This window comes from Oncorhynchus keta, chromosome 18 (assembly GCF_023373465.1).
Source record: "Oncorhynchus keta strain PuntledgeMale-10-30-2019 chromosome 18, Oket_V2, whole genome shotgun sequence".
In the NCBI taxonomy this organism is placed as follows: domain Eukaryota; kingdom Metazoa; phylum Chordata; class Actinopteri; order Salmoniformes; family Salmonidae; genus Oncorhynchus; species Oncorhynchus keta.
The window spans coordinates 56,810,658-56,832,075 of record NC_068438.1 but is presented as its reverse complement, the minus strand read 5'-3'; the positions used below and the strand labels follow the sequence as shown (position 1 = coordinate 56,832,075).

The 21,418-nt window shown below is 47.7% G+C and overlaps 1 protein-coding gene across 2 annotated transcripts in view; it reads left to right on the top strand.

Moving 5' to 3' along the window:
• Positions 1 to 2,523: 2,523 nt before the first annotated feature.
• Positions 2,524 to 21,418, top strand: part of cntn5 (contactin 5) — a 700,818-nt gene continuing 681,923 nt past the window's right edge. For both annotated transcript variants that reach the window (XM_052468732.1, XM_052468731.1), the window contains exon 1: positions 2,524 to 2,928. The gene's annotated coding sequence lies outside the window, so the exon portion shown is untranslated. The remainder of the gene's footprint in view (positions 2,929 to 21,418) is intronic.

Here is a 21,418-nt window from a genome sequence, read left to right as displayed (position 1 = left end):
GGAGGCCTGTATTCCACTATGGGATAGGAAGCCTACGTTCCACTTGCTCCGGTTCCTGACACAGAGAGTTTTTAAGTCTATGTGTTTCAACATTTCGAGAGTTCGACAGAGGAGTGGAGCAGACATGTATAGTCAGTGGTGGATTCAGTTATAGGCGACTTGGGCAGCAGGGTGTCACAGGGCGCCCGCAGAAAAAAAATCGTAATGGTGACATTTGCTAGATCGGTTTTCTATCGTTCATTTGCAGTGATAGCATCTCACCATGTGGGACTATGGGTCAATTAACCTTGTCAGAATGGGCACTCTGATTCTAGTTTGTGAGCTAGGCAGGCTTCTGCCTGGGAAGGTTTCCCACTCAGAAGTACGAGATGGGGAGTGGGGCGGGGGTAGGTTGACCTCAGGTCTCCCCTCTGGAAGCCCGAGGTAGGGGGGAGGGGATAGGTTGACCTCAGGTCTCCCCTCTGGAAGCCCGAGGTAGGGGGAGCGGGGGTAGGTTGACCTCAGGTCTGGAAGCCCGAGGTATGGGGGGCGGGGTGAGTCCTGACCTCAGGTCTCCCTCTGGAAGCCCGAGGTAGGGGGGCGGGGGTATTCCACTAGGCCTGACCTCAGGTCTCCCCTCTGGAAGCCTGAGGTAGGGGGCGGGGGTAGGTTGACCTCAGGTCTCCCCTCTGGAAGCCTGAGGTAGGGGAGAGGGGATAGGTTGACCTCAGGTCTCCCCTCTGGAAGCCTGAGGTAGGGGGGAGGGGATAGGTTGACCTCAGGTCTCCCCTCTGGAAGCCCGAGGTAGGGGGAGCGGGGGTAGGTTGACCTCAGGTCTGGAAGCCCGAGGTAGGGGGGGGCGGGGGTAGGTTGACCTCAGGTCTCCCCACTGGAAGCCTGAGGTAGGGGAGAGGGGATAGGTTGACCTCAGGTCTCCCCTCTGGAAGCCTGAGGTAGGGGGAGCGGGGGTAGGTTGACCTCAGGTCTGGAAGCCCGAGGTAGGGGGGGGCGGGGGTAGGTTGACCTCAGGTCTCCCCACTGGAAGCCTGAGGTAGGGGGGCGGGGGTAGGTTGACCTCAGGTCTCCCCTCTGGAAGCCTGAGGTAGGGGGGCGGGGGTAGGTTGACCTCAGGTCTCCCCTCTGGAAGCCCGAGGTAGGGGAGAGGGGATAGGTTGACCTCAGGTCTCCCCTCTGGAAGCCTGAGGTAGGGGGGCGGGGGTAGGTTGACCTCAGGTCTCCACACTGGAAGCCTGAGGTAGGGGGGCGGGGGTAGGATGACCTCAGGTCTCCCCTCTGGAAGTCCGAGGTAGGGGGGCGGGGGTAGGATGACCTCAGGTCTCCCCTCTGGAAGCCCGAGATAGGGGGGCGGGGGTAGGATGACCTCAGGTCTCCCCTCTGGAAGCCCGAGGTAGGGGGGCGGGGGTAGGATGACCTAAGGTCTCCCCTCTGGAAGCCCGAGGTAGGGGGGCGGGGGTAGGATGACCTCAGGTCTCCCCTCTGGAAGCCTGAGGTAGGGGAGCGGGGGTAGGATGACCTCAGGTCTCCCCACTGGAAGCCTGAGGTAGGGGGCGGGGGTAGGTTGACCTCGGGTCTCCCCCCTGGAAGGAGGAGCGGGGGAATTTATCAAATAGCGCACCTCCAACTTTGTACAGTACTAATGCAATTAGTGTGCAATATAGTTTGTGTGTTTCTTGTTTGAATAGTGTAATAATCAGGCTCTCTTCTTTATAAGTGTGTTATTCTATGTGTGTGATATAGGATTTATGTAATTTAGTTGTATTTATGTTTTTGTTTGCAATCGGGTGGTGGTGTAATAATTAGATTCTCTGTTTAATATGTATGTATACATACACTACACTGTGTTTCTTTCTATTTGTCTCTGGTACTTCTTTTGGATATTGATGAGTCTTAATTTTGTGTGTATTTATTATATTTATATAGTTTTAAATGTTATGATTAGTTATTTGTTTTGTTCCAAATGTCTGAATAAAAATTACAGTATTTTTTGTTGACCCAGGGGGGTTCGCCCAGGGAGCCATACAAGCTAAGAACCACCACTGTGTACAGTAATAAAGTCAAGTTTGGGACAAAGTGTTTTTGCAACAACTTAAGTGCAAAGTGACAGTGAGCCAGAGTGCATTTTCTCGTCAAATATTTCCCCCTTTTTTCTTTGGTCTTGAGCAAATGAATGCAGTCGCAGCCAATATCCAAATCAATCCTACTATTATTGGAGATGATTCTGCCTACCGATCCCCTACATCGGCTGTGAGACACGGTAGCCTGGCCTATACTTTGACAGTCATCTATTTGTAATTAAATTGTTAAGTCATCCATCCACACATCTCTTGACATGACATCCACACTGCTGGACAATTTACACAATGTATTCTACTAGCTAGTGTCTCAACTAAGGCTACAATAGCTTACGGAAAATTGTACGGTTCAGCGATGCTAATCGGGAAGAGGCAGGAGACCTTCACATTCAGGGCTGTGTATTTATCCAGCATGAAGTTCCCAGACACAAGCTGCTAGGTGGGATGGAATTAGGGGATCGGGGCTCAGTCCTTCTGTCTCTAGAACGGGGCTGCGCGCTATGCAGAACAGAAGCTGCTGAGCCAAGCAGACGCTCGAAGTCAACAGCCGAACCCGTTCGGTAACGGGCGGAAAGGTTTCCCGAAGTGAAGGCAAAGGTGAAGTCCTACAGAAAACAACGGATAAATTGACACCAGACACAACGGAGGGCGCCAAGGATGTATAATTCACATCGTCGTCTCATCGTTTAGAGAGAGACTGAGGAACAGAAAGGACCGTTTTGGAATCAAGCTCCTCTGTGCCATTCGGTTGTTCGGGGGCGGCGGAGACTGGTTGTTTACGGCTCGATTATCTTGGACGGAGTGATAACAACGTGATATTACGAAGGAAAATCCTCCCTGTTCCGTGCATTTGGCGGTGAGTATTGAGACTTGTTTGAAATGTTTTTACGGTGCTTTGTGAGGGATGAGAGTGGGGTTTACAGCTGTGGATTATAGGAGCGGGGACTTTCACGGTAAGGCACGCGCTCCTCTGGGAGAGACAAGTTACTGAAATCGTTGCATCAAACTGCTGAAGACTTCAGGTAGCCTGTTACATCATCATCATCATAATCATAATAATAATATGAATTTCCTTAATGCTTCATCTCAATAAATATAAGTCTTACATAACAGGTTGCATTTCTCTTCTAAATAAGATAGTAAGAATATAATATCACTGTTTTTACAGCAAAAGACAAGATGTTGCGTCATGCCGTCTATTTAGTTACAATGGTATATAATGTGTGACAGCTTTTACACTGCAGTTATTTATTGAAAGTGGATATGCTACAGACTGGCATTGTGCATTTAGCCCTCTCTCAGATCAGTTAGTTAGAGCCTTTTGTCTTCTCTCTGTTTTTGTATTTGGCCAAAACAATAATGAACACCTTTCTTTCCGATTCGCCTCAATTTATAGTTGCTGCAATAGCAATATATTTATTTTTACAGCCAAAACCCACATATTGCTGAGCAGTAGTAAGACTGGCCACAAAAGAGTTGCCTGGCTTTTGCTATTCATTGCTTGCTTCCAGCATTTACACACAGAGAGAGAGGGAGAGAGAGAATGTGTGTGTGTGTGTGTGTGTGTGTGTGTGTGTGTGTGTGTGTGTGTGTGTGTGTGTGTGTGTGTGTGTGTGTGTGTGTGTGTGTGTGTGTGTGTGTGTGTGTGTGTGTGTGTGTGTGTGTGTGTGTGTGTGTGTGTGTGTGTGACCATTCACTGAAAGCTGGATTCAGTCCCTTCGGTGGATGTCTTGCTCTTAGGTCCTCCAGTCAGAGCCAGTTTAGAGTGGCCATTTCCCTACAGGGCGGATTACAATGCACACTTTTCCCTGTGTAGTGTAGGTTGCATTGAAATACTTGGTCAATGTAGAATTGAGCCCAGAGACGCATGGTGCTGTTATTCTATTTGTGACACACCCTGGACTATGCCCTGGACTACACCCTGGACTACACCCTGGACTGTACCCTGGACTACACCCTGGACTACACCCTGGACTACACCCTGGACTACACCCTGGACTACACCCTGGACTACACCCTGGACTACACCCTGGACTACACCCTGGACTACACCCTGGACTACACCCTGGACTACACCCTGGACTACACCCTGGACTACACCCTGGACTACACCCTGGACTGTACCCTGGACTATACCCTGGACTACACCCTGGACTACACCCTGGACTACACCCTGGACTACACCCTGGACTACACCCTGGACTACACCCTGGACTACACCCTGGACTACACCCTGGACTACAGCCTGGACTATACCCTGGACTACACCCTGGACTACACCCTGGACTACACCCTGGACTACACCCTGGACTATACCCTGGACTACACCCTGGACTACACCCTGGACTACACCCTGGACTATACCCTGGACTACACCCTGGACTGTACCCTGGACTGTACCCTGGACTACACCCTGGACTACACCCTGGACTACCCCCTGGACTACACCCTGGACTACACCCTGGACTACACCCTGGACTACACCCTGGACTACACCCTGGACTACACCCTGGACTACACCCTGGACTACACCCTGGACTACACCCTGGACTACACCCTGGACTACACCCTGGACTACACCTGGACTACACCCTGGACTACACCCTAGACTACACCCTGGACTACACCCTAGACTACACCCTGGACTACACCCTAGACTACACCCTGGACTACACCCTAGACTACACCCTGGACTACACTACCGGTCAAAAGTTTTATAACACCTACTCATTCCAGGGTTTTTCTTTTTTTTGACTATTTTCTACATTGTAGAATAATAGTGAAGACATTGAAACTATGAAATAACACATATGGAATCATGTAGTAACCAACGAAGGTTTAAACAAATCAAAATATATGTTCTTTTTGAGATTCTTCAAATAGCCACCTTTTGCCATAATGGCAGCTTTGCACACTCTTGGCATTCTCTCAACCAGCTTCATGAGGTAGTCACCTGGAATGCATTTCAATTAACATGTGTGCCTTGTTATAGTTCATTTGTGGAATTTCTTTCCTTCTTAATGCGTTTGAGTTGTGTTGTGACAAGGTAGGGGTGGTATTCAGAAGATATCCCTATTTGGTAAAAGACCAAGTTCACATTAGAACAGCTCAAATAAGCAAAGAGAAACGACAGTCCATCATTATTTTAAGACATGAATATCAGTCAATACGGAACATTTAAAGAACTTAGAAAGTTTCTTCAAGTGCAAAAACCTTCAAGCGCTATGATGAAACTGGCTCTCATGAGGACCGCCACAGGAAAGGAAGACCCAGAGATACCTCTGCTGCAGAGGATAAGTTCATTAGAGTTACCAGCCTTTGAAATTGCAGCCCAAATAAATGCTTCACAGAGTTCAAGTAACAAACACATCTCAACATCAACTATTCAGAGAAAACTGTGTGAATCAGGCCTTCATGGTCAAATTGCTGCAAAGAAACCACTACTAAAGGACACCAATAAGAAAAAGAGACTTGCTTGGGCCAAGAAACATGGACAATGGACATTAGACCGGTGGAAATGTGTCCTTCGGTCTAGAGTCCAAATTGGAGATTTTTGGTTTCCGTCTGCCATGTCGATGTGAGATGCGGTGTGGGTGAACGGATGATCTCTGCATGTGTATTTCCCACCGTGAAGCATGGAGGAGGAGGTGTTACGGTGTGAGGGTGCTTTTCTGGTGACACTGTCATATTTTGATAACAAGGTGTCTAAAATGGTCAATGATTTCTGTATCGAGTTATCTACAAAGCAACAGACACTGCCGTTGAGTAAATCCCTGTGCTGTATCTCGTGTGTCAGGCACCTCTTGGCGGTTTTCCCTGATGCTCTCAGCTCCCTCCTATCATTGACCCTTCACCCCTTAATCTAAGTTGGGCTGATAAGGCTATAAGGTTTCTGTCAACTCATATCATTATAATTTTCTTCATGTCCATTGTTATTTTGATGCTCACAGTTCTGCAATTAAACCTCCTTAGTTTCCCAGACATTTCTCAGACGGAGAGGATTTTGAGGGGTACGTGTTGCATTAAAACCTCCTTAGTTTCCCAGACATTTCCCAGGCGGAGAGGTTTTTTGAGGGGTCCGTGTTGTGCATGTGGTCTGAATACGGAATGGGTTTTATGCGCCTTTGAAAGTACCTTTGTGTTGTCACAGAACGTAAATGGTGACCTAGGGAATAGGGTTCCATTTTTCATCGTTTACATTTTATTTCACCTTTATTTACCATTTGGGACGCACGCCGAGGTTATTATGAGACTATAGAGGTTGTCGCCATCAGTTCCATGTTAGGGAGTAAATCCGTCTGGCTCACAGCAGATGCTGTTTGCACATTACTTTCCAGCATTTAAATCCACGTTTTTCTTGCCTTGTGTGTTTTAGGAAATATTATCATTAAATTATGGTCTCAAACTTACTGCAGTGTTGAAGCTCAAACATGTTTTGGGGTCCAGAGAATTACTACAGTGGTGAAACTCACATTTAAGGAAAATGTAAATATGATCTAGTGTTTTTGTGTGTGTGTATATTTCCCTCCAAAGTGGAATGAGCTTAGAGGAATGTTAAGTCGTTACCTGTAGCATGGCTCAGAATGTCTTAGAATCGAGTGTGACTGACTGGATGGTGTGAAGCGGGGGGTGCCCAACAGGTCGATCGCCAGATACCAGTAGCTCACAGCCCACCTATTTTAATTTTACCTTTATTTAACCAGGCAAGTCAGTTAAGAACATATTCTTATTTTCAATGACAGCCTGGGAACAGTGGGTTAACTGCCTGTTCAGGGGCAGAACGACAGATTTGTACCTTGTCAGCTCGGGGGTTTGAACTCGCAACCTTCCGGTTACTAGTCCAACGCTCTAACCACTAGGCTGCGCTGCTCGCCAAACTATTCTGAAAATACATGCAAACTGGCATATAAACAAATCTCACAAGTATCAGACACAACAAGATCCCAGCTACTATCTTATCAAAGCAACATTGATATTATCCCACCCCTGGTTAGACGCTATTGGTTTAAAAAGCCAAACCTGACACAATATCTGCCAATTAGTTTCCAGCAATATTGCCCCTGTCTGTCTGTGTGGTGCGCGTGTTTGTCTAACACTCTGTGTGTAGCCAATTGATGTTATAACCGTCTTGTGGGTTGGCAGAAATACTTTCCCCAAAACCTTCTCAGTTAAATGTTAACTGTATGATATAAAATATATAAATTGTATCTATTATATGTTTTTGGTAAACTTTGCCATGAAACGAGCAGCAGCAATACATGACCATAGCTATACCAGCACGTTATATGGCACGTTCCTCACTCACTAAATGCACAATTAAAGGGCCAGATGAACAATTAAAGGGAAATTACACTCAAACATGTGTAATTATTGATATGAACTCAAAACATCAAATGAAGTTGTTTCTCTAGGAACACTTGTAAACATCCAATTTAGTTGTTTCTCTAAGAACATTTGCAAACATCCCATTTAGTTATTTCTCTAGGAACACTTGTAAACATCCAATTTAGTTGTTTCTCTAAGAACACTTGTAAACATCCCATTTAGTTGTTTCTCTAAGAACACTTGCAATTTAGAGAGTGAAACACTAAAAGAGTCTAAAAGCAGGAAAAATAAAACAGAGAAACAGAATTTGGGGGAAAAAAATCTGATTTTATAAAGCCCCCATTAAAGTTGTTTATGAACCAGTATATTACCAAGTAAATTGACTGACAATACTACTTCCTCTAGTACAAGGACCAGGGAAGAGTTGACAACATAGTGCCCTACTTCCTCTCTAAGGACCAGGGGAAGAGTTGACAACATAGTGCCCTACTTCCTCTCTAAGGACCAGGGGAAGAGTTGACAACATAGTGCCCTACTTCCTCTCTAAGGACCAGGGGAAGAGTTGACAACATAGTGCCCTACTTCCTCTAGTACACTAAGGACCAGGGAAGAGTTGACAGCATAGTGCCTTACTTCCTCTAGTACAAGGACCAGGGGAAGAGTTGACAACATAGTGCCCTACTTCCTCTCTAAGGACCAGGGAAGAGTTGACAACATAGTGTCCTACTTCCTCTCTAAGGACCAGGGGAAGAGTTGACAACATAGTGCCCTACTTCCTCTCTAAGGACCAGGGAAGAGTTGACAACATAGTGTCCTACTTCCTCTCTAAGGACCAGGGGAAGAGTTGACAACATAGTGCCCTACTTCCTCTCTAAGGACCAGGGAAGAGTTGACAACATAGTGCCCTACTTCCTCTCCAAGGACCAGGGGAAGAGTTGACAACATAGTGCCCTACTTCCTCTCTAAGGACCAGGGAAGAGTTGACAACATAGTGTCCTACTTCCTCTCTAAGGACCAGGGGAAGAGTTGACAACATAGTGCCCTACTTCCTCTCTAAGGACCAGGGGAAGAGTTGACAACATAGTGCCCTACTTCCTCTCTAAGGACCAGGGGAAGAGTTGACAACATAGTGCCCTACTTCCTCTCTAAGGACCAGGGAAGAGTTGACAACATAGTGCCCTACTTCCTCTCTAAGGACCAGGGAAGAGTTGACAACATAGTGCCCTACTTCCTCTCTAAGGACCAGGGAAGAGTTGACAACATAGTGCCCTACTTCCTCTCTAAGGACCAGGGGAAGAGTTGACAACATAGTGCCCTACTTCCTATAGTACAAGGACCAGGGAAGAGTTGACTACATAGTGCCTTACTTCCTCTAGTACACTAAGGACCAGGGAAGAGTTGACAGCATAGTGCCTTACTTCCTCTAGTACAAGGACCAGGGAAGAGTTGACAACATAGTGCCCTACTTCCTCTCTAAGGACCAGGGAAGAGTTGACAACATAGTGTCCTACTTCCTCTCTAAGGACCAGGGAAGAGTTGACAACATAGTGCCCTACTTCCTCTCTAAGGACCAGGGAAGAGTTGACAACATAGTGTCCTACTTCCTCTCTAAGGACCAGGGGAAGAGTTGACAACATAGTGCCCTACTTCCTCTAGTACAAGGACCAGGGAAGAGTTGACAACATAGTGCCTTACTTCCTCTAGTACACTAAGGACCAGGGAAGAGTTGACAGCATAGTGCCTTACTTCCTCTAGTACAAGGACCAGGGAAGAGTTGACAACATAGTGCCCTACTTCCTCTCTAAGGACCAGGGGAAAAGTTGACAACATAGTGCCCTACTTCCTCTCTAAGGACCAGGGGAAGAGTTGACAACATAGTGCCCTACTTCCTCTCTAAGGACCAGGGAAGAGTTGACATCATAGTGCCCTACTTCCTCTAGTACAAGGACCAGGGAAGAGTTGACAACATAGTGCCCTACTTCCTCTCTAAGGACCAGGGAAGAGTTGACAACATAGTGCCCTACTTCCTCTCTAAGGACCAGGGAAGAGTTGACAACATAGTGCCCTACTTCCTCTCTAAGGACCAGGGAAGAGTTGACAACATAGTGCCCTACTTCCTCTCTAAGGACCAGGGAAGAGTTGACAACATAGTGCCCTACTTCCTCTCTAAGGACCAGGGAAGAGTTGACAACATAGTGCCCTACTTCCTCTCTAAGGACCAGGGGAAGAGTTGACAACATAGTGCCCTACTTCCTCTCTAAGGACCAGGGGAAGAGTTGACAACATAGTGCCCTACTTCCTCTCTAAGGACCAGGGGAAGAGTTGACAACATAGTGCCCTACTTCCTCTCTAAGGACCAGGGAAGAGTTGACACCTAGTGTATATACTAATACAACCCACACATAGCCTAGTGTTTATACTAATACAACCCACACATAGCCTAGTGTATATACTAATACAACCCACACATAGCCTAGTGTATATACTAATACAACCCACACATAGCCTAGTGTATATACTAATACAACCCACACATAGCCTAGTGTATATACTAATACAACCCACACATAGCCTAGTGTATATACTAATACAACCCACACATAGCCTAGTGTATATACTAATACAACCCACACATAGCCTAGTGTATATACTAATACAACCCACACATAGCCTAGTGTATATACTAATACAACCCACACATAGCCTAGTGTATATACTAATACAACCCACACATAGCCTAGTGTCTATACTAATACAACCCACACATAGCCCAGTGTATATACTAATACAACATACTCACAAAAAGCTTGTTTCTTTCAACGTTTTTGCACAAATGTGTTTGCATCCCTGTTAGTGAGCATTGCTTCTTTCCAAGATAATACATCCACCTGACAGGTGTGGCACATCAAGAATATGATTAAAAAGCACCATCATTACACAGGTGCACCTTGTGCATGGGACAATAAAAGGCCACTCTAAAATGTGCAGTTTTGCCACACGACACAATGCCACAAATGTTTCAAGTATTGAGGAGCATGCAATTGGCATGCTGACTGCAGGAATGTCCACCACAGCTGTTTCCAGCCGTTTTAGAGAATTTGGCAGTAAAGCCTCACAACTGCAGACCACATGTATCCACGCCAGCACAGGACCATTTCCGAGCCCAGCCACCTGGACAGCTGATGAAACTGAGCTTTCTGTCTTTAATAACGCTTTTTTTTGTGGGTTTAAACTCATCCTGATTGGCCCTGGCTCCCCAGTGGCCCCTGCTCAGTCATGTGAAATCCATAGATAAGGGCCTAATGAATTGAATGAACGGATTTCATCATATGAACTTTAATTCAGTAAAATTGTTGCATTCCTATTTTTGTTCAGTATATATATATATATATATATATATATATAATAATATAATATATGCCATTTAGCTGACGCTTTTATCCAAAGCGACTTACAGTCATGTGTGCATACATTCTACGTATGGGTGGTCCCGGGAATCGAACCCACTACCCTGGCGTTACAAGCGCCATGCTCTACCAACTGAGCCACAGAAGGACCATAGGAGGATATATATATGATACTTTCACACACAAGTCTACCCTAGTAGTCCATTTACCCTGTAATCACTCAGTGTTTCACTCTCCCGAACTACCTTAATTGAACTCCTGTGAGCGGAATAGCCCGTTGAGTTTTCTGCAGAACGAGTGAGATGCAGTTCTGTAATGATGGTATCAAGACAAGTCAACAGACTAACGATTGTGGTATCATTGTTTTTCTGTTATCACTATGAAATTATCCTCAAGGTCAACTCATTTAGAATTTGACACGGATTCATGAGAGTGTTTTTATAAGATACTGCATCACCCGCAAAACTCTTTCTCTTAATAAGAAGAGATATTGACTTGGGCCAACAGGCTTGGGTTCATATCTAATTGAAAGAGACAATGCAGTGAAGCCTACACCTTGGGATGCTGGAGGAAAACAGTGTCCTCACAGTGACAAGAATGGGGGGTGGTGTGTGTGCGTGTGTGTGTGTTTGTGTTCATGCTGGTGTGTTTGTGTGTAACAGTGTCTCACTGAGATGTGATAATGGGACTTCAGGGAGATAATGGGAGATAATGGGACCTCAGGGAGATAATGGGAGATAATGGAACCCCCGGGAGATAATGGGAGATAATGGGACATCATTGAGATAATGGGAGATAATAGGACCCCGTGGAGATACCGGGACCCCTGGGAGATAAAGGGACCTCAGGGAGATAATGAGAGATAATGGGATATCATGGATATAATGGGACATCATGGAGATAATGGGACCCCGGGGAGATAATGAGAGATAATGGGACATCATGGATATAATGGGACATCATGGAGATAATGGGAGATAATAGGACCCTGTGGAGATACCGGGACCCCTGGGAGATAAAGGGACCTCAGGGAGATAATGAGAGATAATGGGATATCATGGATATAATGGGACATCATGGAGATAATGGGACCCCAGGGAGATAATGAGAGATAATGGGACATCATGGATATAATGGGACATCATGGAGATAATGGGACCCCAGGGAGATAATGGGAGATAATAGCACCCCATGGAGATAATGGGACCTCAGGGAGGTAATGAGAGATAATGGGATATCATGGATATAATGGGACATCATGGAGATAATGGGACCCCCCAGGGAGATAATGGGAGATAATAGGACCCCATGGAGATAATGGCACCCCATGGAGATAATGGGACCTCGGGGAGATAATGAGAGATCATGGGATATCATGGATATAATGGGACATCATGGAGATAATGGGACCCCATGGAGATAATGGGACCTCAGGGAGATAATGGGAGATAATGGAACCTCAGTGAGATAATGGGACCTCTGTGATGTAATGGAACTTCAGAGAGATAATGGGACCTCTGTGATATAATGGAACTTCAGAGAGATAATGGGACCTCAGGGAGATAATGGGGCCTTAGGGAGAACGAAGAGAGAGCTTCTCTGTCACGAGTCCGACCGAGGGTGTTTCCCTTCCCGGGCGGTTGGCGCTCGGCGGTCGTCGTCACCGGCCTATTAGCTGCCACTGATTGTTTTTCCTCTCCCTCCTTGTATGTTTAGTGGTAGCACCTGTTCATGATTAATCAAGTAATTAGTTTGTCTTTATTAGACAGCCGGCCCGCCTGGTTGTTGTGCGGGATTATTGCAGTGTAACCTTCAGCTCTGTTGTTAGAAGTACGTGTTAGTGCCTGGTCGTTACCTTTTCCGTTGTACATTCTCTTTCCCTGTGTTTGGGGCCGTTACTATTGTGAGCACCCTGGGATGCGTTGGCGCTATTAAAGACGCACAGCTTTGCACTCACTGTCTCCTGCGTTTGACTCCACACACCTACGACACCTGAAGTGTTACAGAATCCCGCACCTAAATCAAATCGAATGGAGTCAGCAGGAGCAGCAGCCAACCCTCTCCCATCGATGGAGGAACGGGTTCTCCACCACACCACCATTCTCCATCGGATCGGATCCGCGATGGATCAAGTGATGGAGAGAATGGACCGATGGGAGAGGAGTGGTCTCCTCTCTCCACCTTCGGCACCCCCGACTCCGGTCTCCCCATCACTCGACTCCAGCACCCTTCGTCTGACGCTACCGAGGGCTTATGATGGAGCGGCGGGTTGCCAGGGGTTTCTGCTTCAGCTGGAGCTATACCTGGCCACCGTTAGACCCACTCCCTCAGGAGCGGAGAGGGTGAGTGTCCTCATCTCCTGCCTCACGGGTCGTGCTCTGGAGTGGGCGAACGCAGTCTGGAATGGCCCAGACTCAGCGGGAGCACTACCCAGAGTTTTCCTGCCGCTTCCGTGCCGTATTTGATCACCCTATAGACGGCCGAGCGGTGGGAGAACGACTTGTTCATCTCAGGCAGGAGAGGAGGAGCGCCCAGGATTACGCGCTGGAGTTCCGGACCTTGGCAGCCGGATCTGGGTGGAACGACAGGGCCCTTATGGACCACTACAGGTGTGGTCTCCGAGAGGACGTCCGCCGGGGAGTTAGCGTGTCGGGACACCACTCTGTCACTGGATCAGCTGATTGACATGTCCATTCGACTGGACAATCTGCTGGCTGCCCGCGGGCGTTCAGAGAGGGTCCTGTGCGTTCCACCACCCAGTCCCTCCGCTCCCATTCCGATGGAGTTGGGAGGGGCTGCGCCGAGGGTACCGGAGGAGGAGGCCTTCCCTGCACCAACTGTGGTCGGAGAGGACACACGTCTGATCGGTGCTGGGGGTCCGTCTGGGAGTAGAGATGGCAGGCGGAACGCTTCTCGGTCACCCCAGGTGAGTCAGCATCAGACTCACCCAGAATCCCTTGTTGGCCATATGTTTGTCTTAATCTCTTTCCTTCACTTTTTCCCTCTTCCCAGCATAGGGCGCTAGTCGATTCAGGCGCAGCTGGGAACTTTATGGATCGCGGACTCGCCCTTAAGTTAGGGGTTCCGCTGGTGCCGATAGATTCTCCTTTCCCCGTGCACTCCCTAGATAGCCGGCCATTAGGGTCAGGGATGGTCGGGGGAGACCACGGTCCCACTGGACATGGTGACGCAGGGGAATCATAGGGAGCATGACCTATACGTCAAGGCTGAGAAATGCGTGTTCTCTAAACGAGCCGTCTCTTTTCTGGGATATCGCATTTCCACCTCGGGGTGGTGATGGAGGGTGAACGCATTAGGGCCGTGCGTAATTGGCCGACTCCAACCACGGTAAAGGAGGTGCAGCGGTTTTGGGTTTTGCCAACTACTACCGGAGGTTTATCCGGGGTTTTGGCCAGATAGCGGCTCCCATTACCTCACTGCTGAGGGGGGCCCGGTGCGATTGCAGTGGTCAGCACAGGCGGACAGGGCATTCAACAAGTTGAAGGCGCTGTTCACTGATGCGCCCGTGTTGGCGCATCCGGATCCTCTCTAGCATTCATAGTGGAGGTGGACGCGTCCGAGGCTGGGGTGGGTGCCGTGCTATCACAGCGCTCGGGTACGCCACCAAAACTCCGCCCCTGCGCTTTCTTCTCAAGGAAGCTCAGCCCAGCGGAGCGTAACTATGATGTGGGGACCGGGAGTTGCTAGCGGTGGTTAGAGCTCTGAAGGTGTGGAGACACTGGCTTGAGGGGGCTAAGCACCCTTTTCTCATCTGGACCGACCACCAGAATCTGGAGTATATTCGGGCTGCAAGGAGACTTAACCCACGTCAGGCAAGGTGGGCCATATTCTTCACCCGGTTCCGGTTTACTTTGTCTTATAGACCGGGCTCCCAGAACGTGAAGGCTGACGCACTGTCCCGCCTTTACGACACCGAGGATGGGTCCACCGAACCTACTCCCATCCTTCCCGCCTCTAAGCTGGTAGCCCCAGTGGTATGGGAGGTGGACTCGGACATCGAGCGGGCGTTACGGGCTGAACCCGCGCCTCCTCAGTGTCCAGCGGGGCGAAGGTACGTGCCGCTTGATGTTCGGGACAAGCTGATTCGGTGGGCTCACGTCCTACCCTCCTCGGGTCACCCTGGGGTGACGAGGACAGTGGGGAGCCTTCAGGGGAGGTATTGGTGGCCTACGTTGGTTAAGGACGTTAAGGGTTATGTCTCCTCTTGCTCAGTGTGCGCTCAGAGTAAGGCTCCTAGGCACCTTCCTAGAGGGAAGCTACAACCCCTCCCCGTTCCACAGCGGCCATGGTCACATCTGTCCATAGATTTCCTGACCGATCTTCCGCCGTCTCAGGGAACACCGCGGTTCTAGTGATTGTGGATCGGTTTTCTAAGTCCTGCCGTCTCCTCCCGTTGCCCGGTATCCCTACAGCCCTGCAGACTGCGGAGGCATTATTTACCCATGTCTTTCGGCACTACGGGGTGCCGGAGGACATCGTTTCTGATCGGGGCCCCCAATTCACGTCTCGGGTATGGAGAGCGTTCATGGAACGCTTGGGGGTCTCTGTCAGCCTGACCTCCGGTTATCACCCGAGAGTAATGGGCAGGTGGAGAGATTGAACCAGGAGGTGGGTAGGTTTCTGCGGTCGTATTGCCAGGATCGGCCAGGGGAGTGGGCACGATACATTCCCTGGGCTGAAATGGCTCAGAACTCACTACGCCACTCCTCTACTAACGTGTCCCCTTTTCAGTGTGTGTTGGGATACCAGCCGGTCCTGGCACCATGGCATCCGAGCCAGACCGAGGCTCCTGCGGTGGAGGAATGGGTACAGCGCTCCAAGGAGACCTGGAGGGCCGTCCAGGAGTCTCTACGACAAGCGAGTGGACGGCAGAAGAGGAGTGCTGACCGCCACCGCAGTGAGGCCCCGTGTTTGTACCGGGGACAGGGTCTGGCTCTCGACCCGAAACCTACCTCTCCGCTTGCCCTGCCGGAAGCTGGGTCCGCAGTGTGTAGGGCCCTTTAAAGTCCTGAGGAGAATAAACGAGGTGTGTTATCGATTACAACTCCCTTCCTATTATCGAATTAACCCCTCGTTTCATGTGTCTCTCCTCAGGCCGGTGGTAGCTGGTCCCCTGCAGGACAGTGAGGTACCGGAGGTCCCTCCCCCCTCTGGACATCGAGGGGACCCCGGCGTACACGATCCGGGCCATTCTGGACTCAAGACGCCGGGTGAGGGGCCTGCAGTACCTCGTGGACTGGGAGGGGTACGGTCCGGAGGAGAGGTGCTGGGTACCGGTGAGGGACATCTTGGATCCATCCATGTTGAGGGATTTCCATCGCCTCCATCCGGATCGCCCTGCACCTCGTCCTCCGGGGCGACCTCGAGGCCGGTGTCGGCGCTGCGGGAGCCGCGCGTCGGGAGGGGGTACTGTCACGAGTCCGACCGAGGGTGTTTCCCCTTCCCCGGGCGGTTGGCGCTCGGCGGTCGTCGTCACCGGCCTATTAGCTGCCACTGATTGTTTTTCCTCTCCCTCCTTGTATGTTTAGTGGTAGCACCTGTTCATGATTAATCAAGTAATTAGTTTGTCTTTATTAGACAGCCGGCCCGCCTGGTTGTTGTGCGGGATTATTGCAGTGTAACCTTCAGCTCTGTTGTTAGAAGTACGTGTTAGTGCCTGGTCGTTACCTTTTCCGTTGTACATTCTCTTTCCCTGTGTTTGGGGCCGTTACTATTGTGAGCACCCTGGGATGCGTTGGCGCTATTAAGACGCACAGCTTTGCACTCACTGTCTCCTGCGTTTGACTCCACACACCTACGACACCTGAAGTGTTACATTCTCCAGATCACATGTTGTTATAAGCTACCCATCCAGCATGTCTTGAGGATCACCTAGCGTCACAAACACTCATTTGGGCTCAGCATATTAATCGTAATAATGTCGTTTTTTTATTCATACATTTATTCGCACCAAAGAAAACAGTAATAGACAACAATAGATAAAACAGATAAAAACAAATGAGAAAAAAACAGTGTGCAGGTGTGTTGGAAGCCCAAGGGCTTATATGCAAACCACACCTGAGAAACAACATACATACATAAATACAAACATACCAAAGGTTTGTTTAAACAGATAACAAAACCTACTAATTATACATAATTGATCAGTAAACAATGGGTGTGTGCATGTGAACCTACCTACAAAAACCTACTAATTATACATGTATAAATTAATTGATCAGTAATCAATGTTTGTGCATGTGAGTGCGTGGTTCATGAGGCTGACCACCAGTCTTCATGGAGGAGATTACTGAGTAGTTTGGTTCATCAGGCTGACCCCCAGTCTTCATGGAGGAGATTACTGAGTAGTTTGGTTCATCAGGCTGACCCCCAGTCTTCATGGTTCATCAGGCTGACCCCCAGTCTTCATGAAGGAGATTACTGAGTAGTTTGGTTCATCAGGCTGACCCCCAGTCTTCATGGAGGAGATTATTGAGTAGTTTGGTTCATCAGGCTGATCCCCAGTCTTCATGGAGATTACTGAGTAGTTTGGTTCATCAGGCTGACCTCCAGTCTCCATGGAGGAGATTATTGAGTAGTTTGGTTCATCAGGCTGACCCCCAGTCTTCGCCTGAAATTATTGAGGGATGATGATGTTTTGGCAATGTGAAGATACGAATTCCGGAGTATGGTACCTCTGTATCTGATAGAGAATTGACCATGTGGGGTGTGGCAGTGGGGAAGGTGGAGGTTATGCAGTGTCTTTGGTTGTATAGATGGATTTCAGAATTAACGTGGACGAATCCATTGAAGGGTTTAGGTCAACTGTCTGGGACCTGGACGAATCCATTGAAGGGTTTAGGTCAACTGTCTGGGACCTGGACGAATCCATTGAAGGGTTTAGGTAATCTGTCTGGGAGATATGAGTATTTGTAGACGAAAGGGCATAATTGGTGTACATTAATGCCCTAAATAGACAGGATATTGTGTTTCTTAAACAAAGGTGCAGATGAAGCCAGGTAATTAGAGGTGGCTAGTCTTGCACATTTATTTTGTATAATGAGTACATTGTGTAGGTAGGAGGCATATGCACTGGCCCAGACAATACTACAAATGATTCTGATGACACCAACAGATTTCATCACTTTACTGCAGACTGAATGTGATCTTTCCAGGAATACTTGTCATCTATTAAAACTCTGAGGAATCTAGTGGATGTTTAATTTCATTCCTACCAATTGAGGTCATGGCTCTTTCTTTGAACAATATTTCTTATTCTTACTAGTGAATACTATAAAGATGGATTTTAACATTTAAAGATAAGTTGTTTATCTGGAACCATTCAGACAATTAGTGATGGAGTGCTGCATCATGTGACCTGGCCTACACAATCACCCGAGATGGTTTTGGTTTGAGTTGGACTGCAGAGTGAAGGAACAGCAGGTAACAAGTGCTCAGCATATGTGGGAACTCCTTCAAGACTGTTGTAAAAGCATTCCGGGTGAAGCCGGTTGAGAGAATGCCAAGAGTGTGCAAAGTTGTCGTCAAGGCAAAGGGTGGCTCCTTTGAAGAATCTCAAATATAAAATATATTTGATTTGTTTAACACTTTTTTGGTTGCTACATGATTCCATGTGTTATTTAATAGTGTTGATGTCTTCATTATTATTCTACAATGTAGAAAATAGTAAAAATAAAGAAAAACGCTTGAATGAGTAGGTGTGTCCAAACTTTTGACTGGAACTGTACATTAGCGGGTCAGTAAACGAGGAAGTGATTTCACCAAAGAGTGACCAATCTCATCATGACCAGTTGCTGATAACTTTAAGTTACCTATGACCTCCATCACCTCCATTGCATCAGGAAGATCAAACTGAAGCAGAGAAGGCAAATGTCCCTTAACGTAATCGATCTCCACCAGTTTTCTCTATTTTCTTTGACAGAGAGGAACCCACGTTCACAAAAAAGTTCGCGAAATATTCACACGCAATAGCATCAGGAAATAACATCAGGTCTTATTTCCAACATTGAGATGGAATATTTGTAGTGTTCGGTTCTTATTTTTCAGAGTGAATAACTCACTGACACTAGAGAAGCTTTAACCAAGTTTAATTCTTCCCAAAGGTTCCAACAATACATTGAGATGGAATATTTGTAGTGTTCGGTTCTTATTTTTCAGAGTAAATAACTCACTGACACTAGAGAAGCTTTAAAACCTGTTAGGGCTCATGCGAATTTTCGCAGCTTTTTGTTAAAAATCGCGCAACATTTCAGCGCCCTGCTACTCATGTCAGGAATATAGTATATGCATATGATTAGTATGTGTGGATAGAAAACACTCTGACGTTTCTAAAACTGGTTAAATCACGGCTGTGACTATAACAGAACCTGCGTTTCATCGAAAAGCGCAGGAAAATCTGATCACTGAAAATGGGAAAATATATCCATGCGCCACTTCGACCCATTGTTAAACGTGAACCACATTAAATGGGGCCGAGGTTGCAATACCTACAGCTTCCACACGATGTCAACAGTCTTGTCATTTGCCTACGATTTGTTTCTTGGTCAAACAGACACAAGGCAGCGCAGTTCTTCCGGTCTCCGACCGGATATTTTGGTTGAGATTTACCCGGACATTATTTCCAGACGTACAGCTATAGAATATACATCGCCTCGTGATCAATTTGATCGCTTATTAACGTTTACTAATACCTAAAGTTGCATTACAAAAGTATTTTGAAGTGTTTTGTGAAAGTTTATCGGCAACTTTTGTAATAAAAAAAAATGACGTTGCGTTATCAAACTCAGTTTTTTCCTTGATTACACAGTCTTCATAGATCGATATCTAGGCTATATATGGACCGATTTAATCGAAAAAAAGACCCAATAGTGATGTTTATGGGACATCTAGGAGTGCCAACAAAGAAGCTCGTCAAAGATAATGAATGTTTTATATTTTATTTCTGCGTTTTGGGTAGCGCCGGCTACCGCAAAATATGTCGTGTTAGGTGACGTTGCAGTATTTTGGGGGTACATGCTATCAGATAATAGCTTCTCATGCTTTCGCCGAAAAGCATTTTACAAATCTGACTTGGTGGATAGATTCACAACGAGTGTAGCTTTAATTCACTACCTTGAATGTGTATTTTAATGAAAGTTTGAGTTTTATCAAAAATTATAGGTGGCGCTCTGAAATTCCCCTGAGTGATGTTCCGGCATGGGAACTGTATTCTGCGTCAGCCTTAAGAAGTTTTTAAAGGCAGTGTGCGGCCCGAGGTTGAGAAGGAACTATCCTGCTCTCCACTGTCCAATCTCTTAAAGGCAGTGTGCGGCCAGAGGTTGAGAAGGAACTATCCTGCTCTCCACTGTCCAATCTCTTAAAGGGAAAGTGGACGAAGAGCGGGCAAATTCACGGTATCTATATGAGTACAGGGAGGCCTGCGTGATGGCCTTCTCTGCAACTTGTCTGTCGGAGGCGGTGCCCGACTCTGAAGTCACCCCTGAAGGATTCACTATTACTTGTATGGACAGAGACAGTGAAGCTGCTGGAGAGGAGCACGGAGGCCAAGCCTGGGTTCTGATAAAAGATAGATGGTGTAAAAACCACGATTGTCACGAAAACAATCTGCACTCCTGATATAGAGATGCTATCAGTGTCACTGCCTCCTCTTCTACCTCCCCCAAGCTGTCACTGCCTCCTCTTCTACCTCCCCCATGCTGTCACTGCCTCCTCTTCTACCTCCCCCATGCTGTCCCTGCCTCCGCTTCTACCTCCCCCATGCTGTCACTGCCTCCTCTACTACCTCCACCATGCTGTCTAACTCCCCTGAAATCACCCTCCTCTTCTACCTCCCCCATGCTGTCACTGCCTCCTCTTCTACCTCCCCCATGATGTCACTGCCTCCTCTACTACCTCCCCCATGATGTCACTGTCTCCTCTTCTACCTCCCCCATGCTGTCACTGCCTCCTCTTCTACCTCCCCCATGCTGTCATTGCCTCCTCTACTACCTCCCCCATGATGTCACTGTCTCCTCTTCTACCTCCCCCATGCTGTCACTGCCTCCTCTTCTACCTCCCCCATGCTGTCATTGCCTCCTCTACTACCTCCCCCATGATGTCACTGTCTCCTCTTCTACCTCCCCCATGCTGTCACTGCCTCCTCTTCTACCTCCGCCATGATGTCACTGCCTCCTCTTCTACCTCCCCCATGATGTCACTGCCTCCTCTACTACCTCCCCCATGCTGTCACTGCCTCCTCTTCTTATAGATGAGATGACGGGTACCTCCCCCATGTTATCACAGCAACTCTTCTACCTCACCCATGCTATCACTGCCTCCTCTTCTACCTCCCCCATACTGTCACTGCCTCCTCTTCTACCTCCCCCATGCTGTCACTGCCTCCTCTTCTACCTCCCCCATGCTGTCACTGCCTCCTCTACTACCTCCCCCATGATGTCACTGTCTCCTCTACTACCTCCCCCATGATGTCACTGTCTCCTCTACTACCTACCCATCTGCGTCATCCTCAAGTCTTCCCAAAGGTTCTGTACAGCTGTAATCAGACAGCAAAACATTTCTCACATCACAGTTATATACATCCTACTTAAAATACTC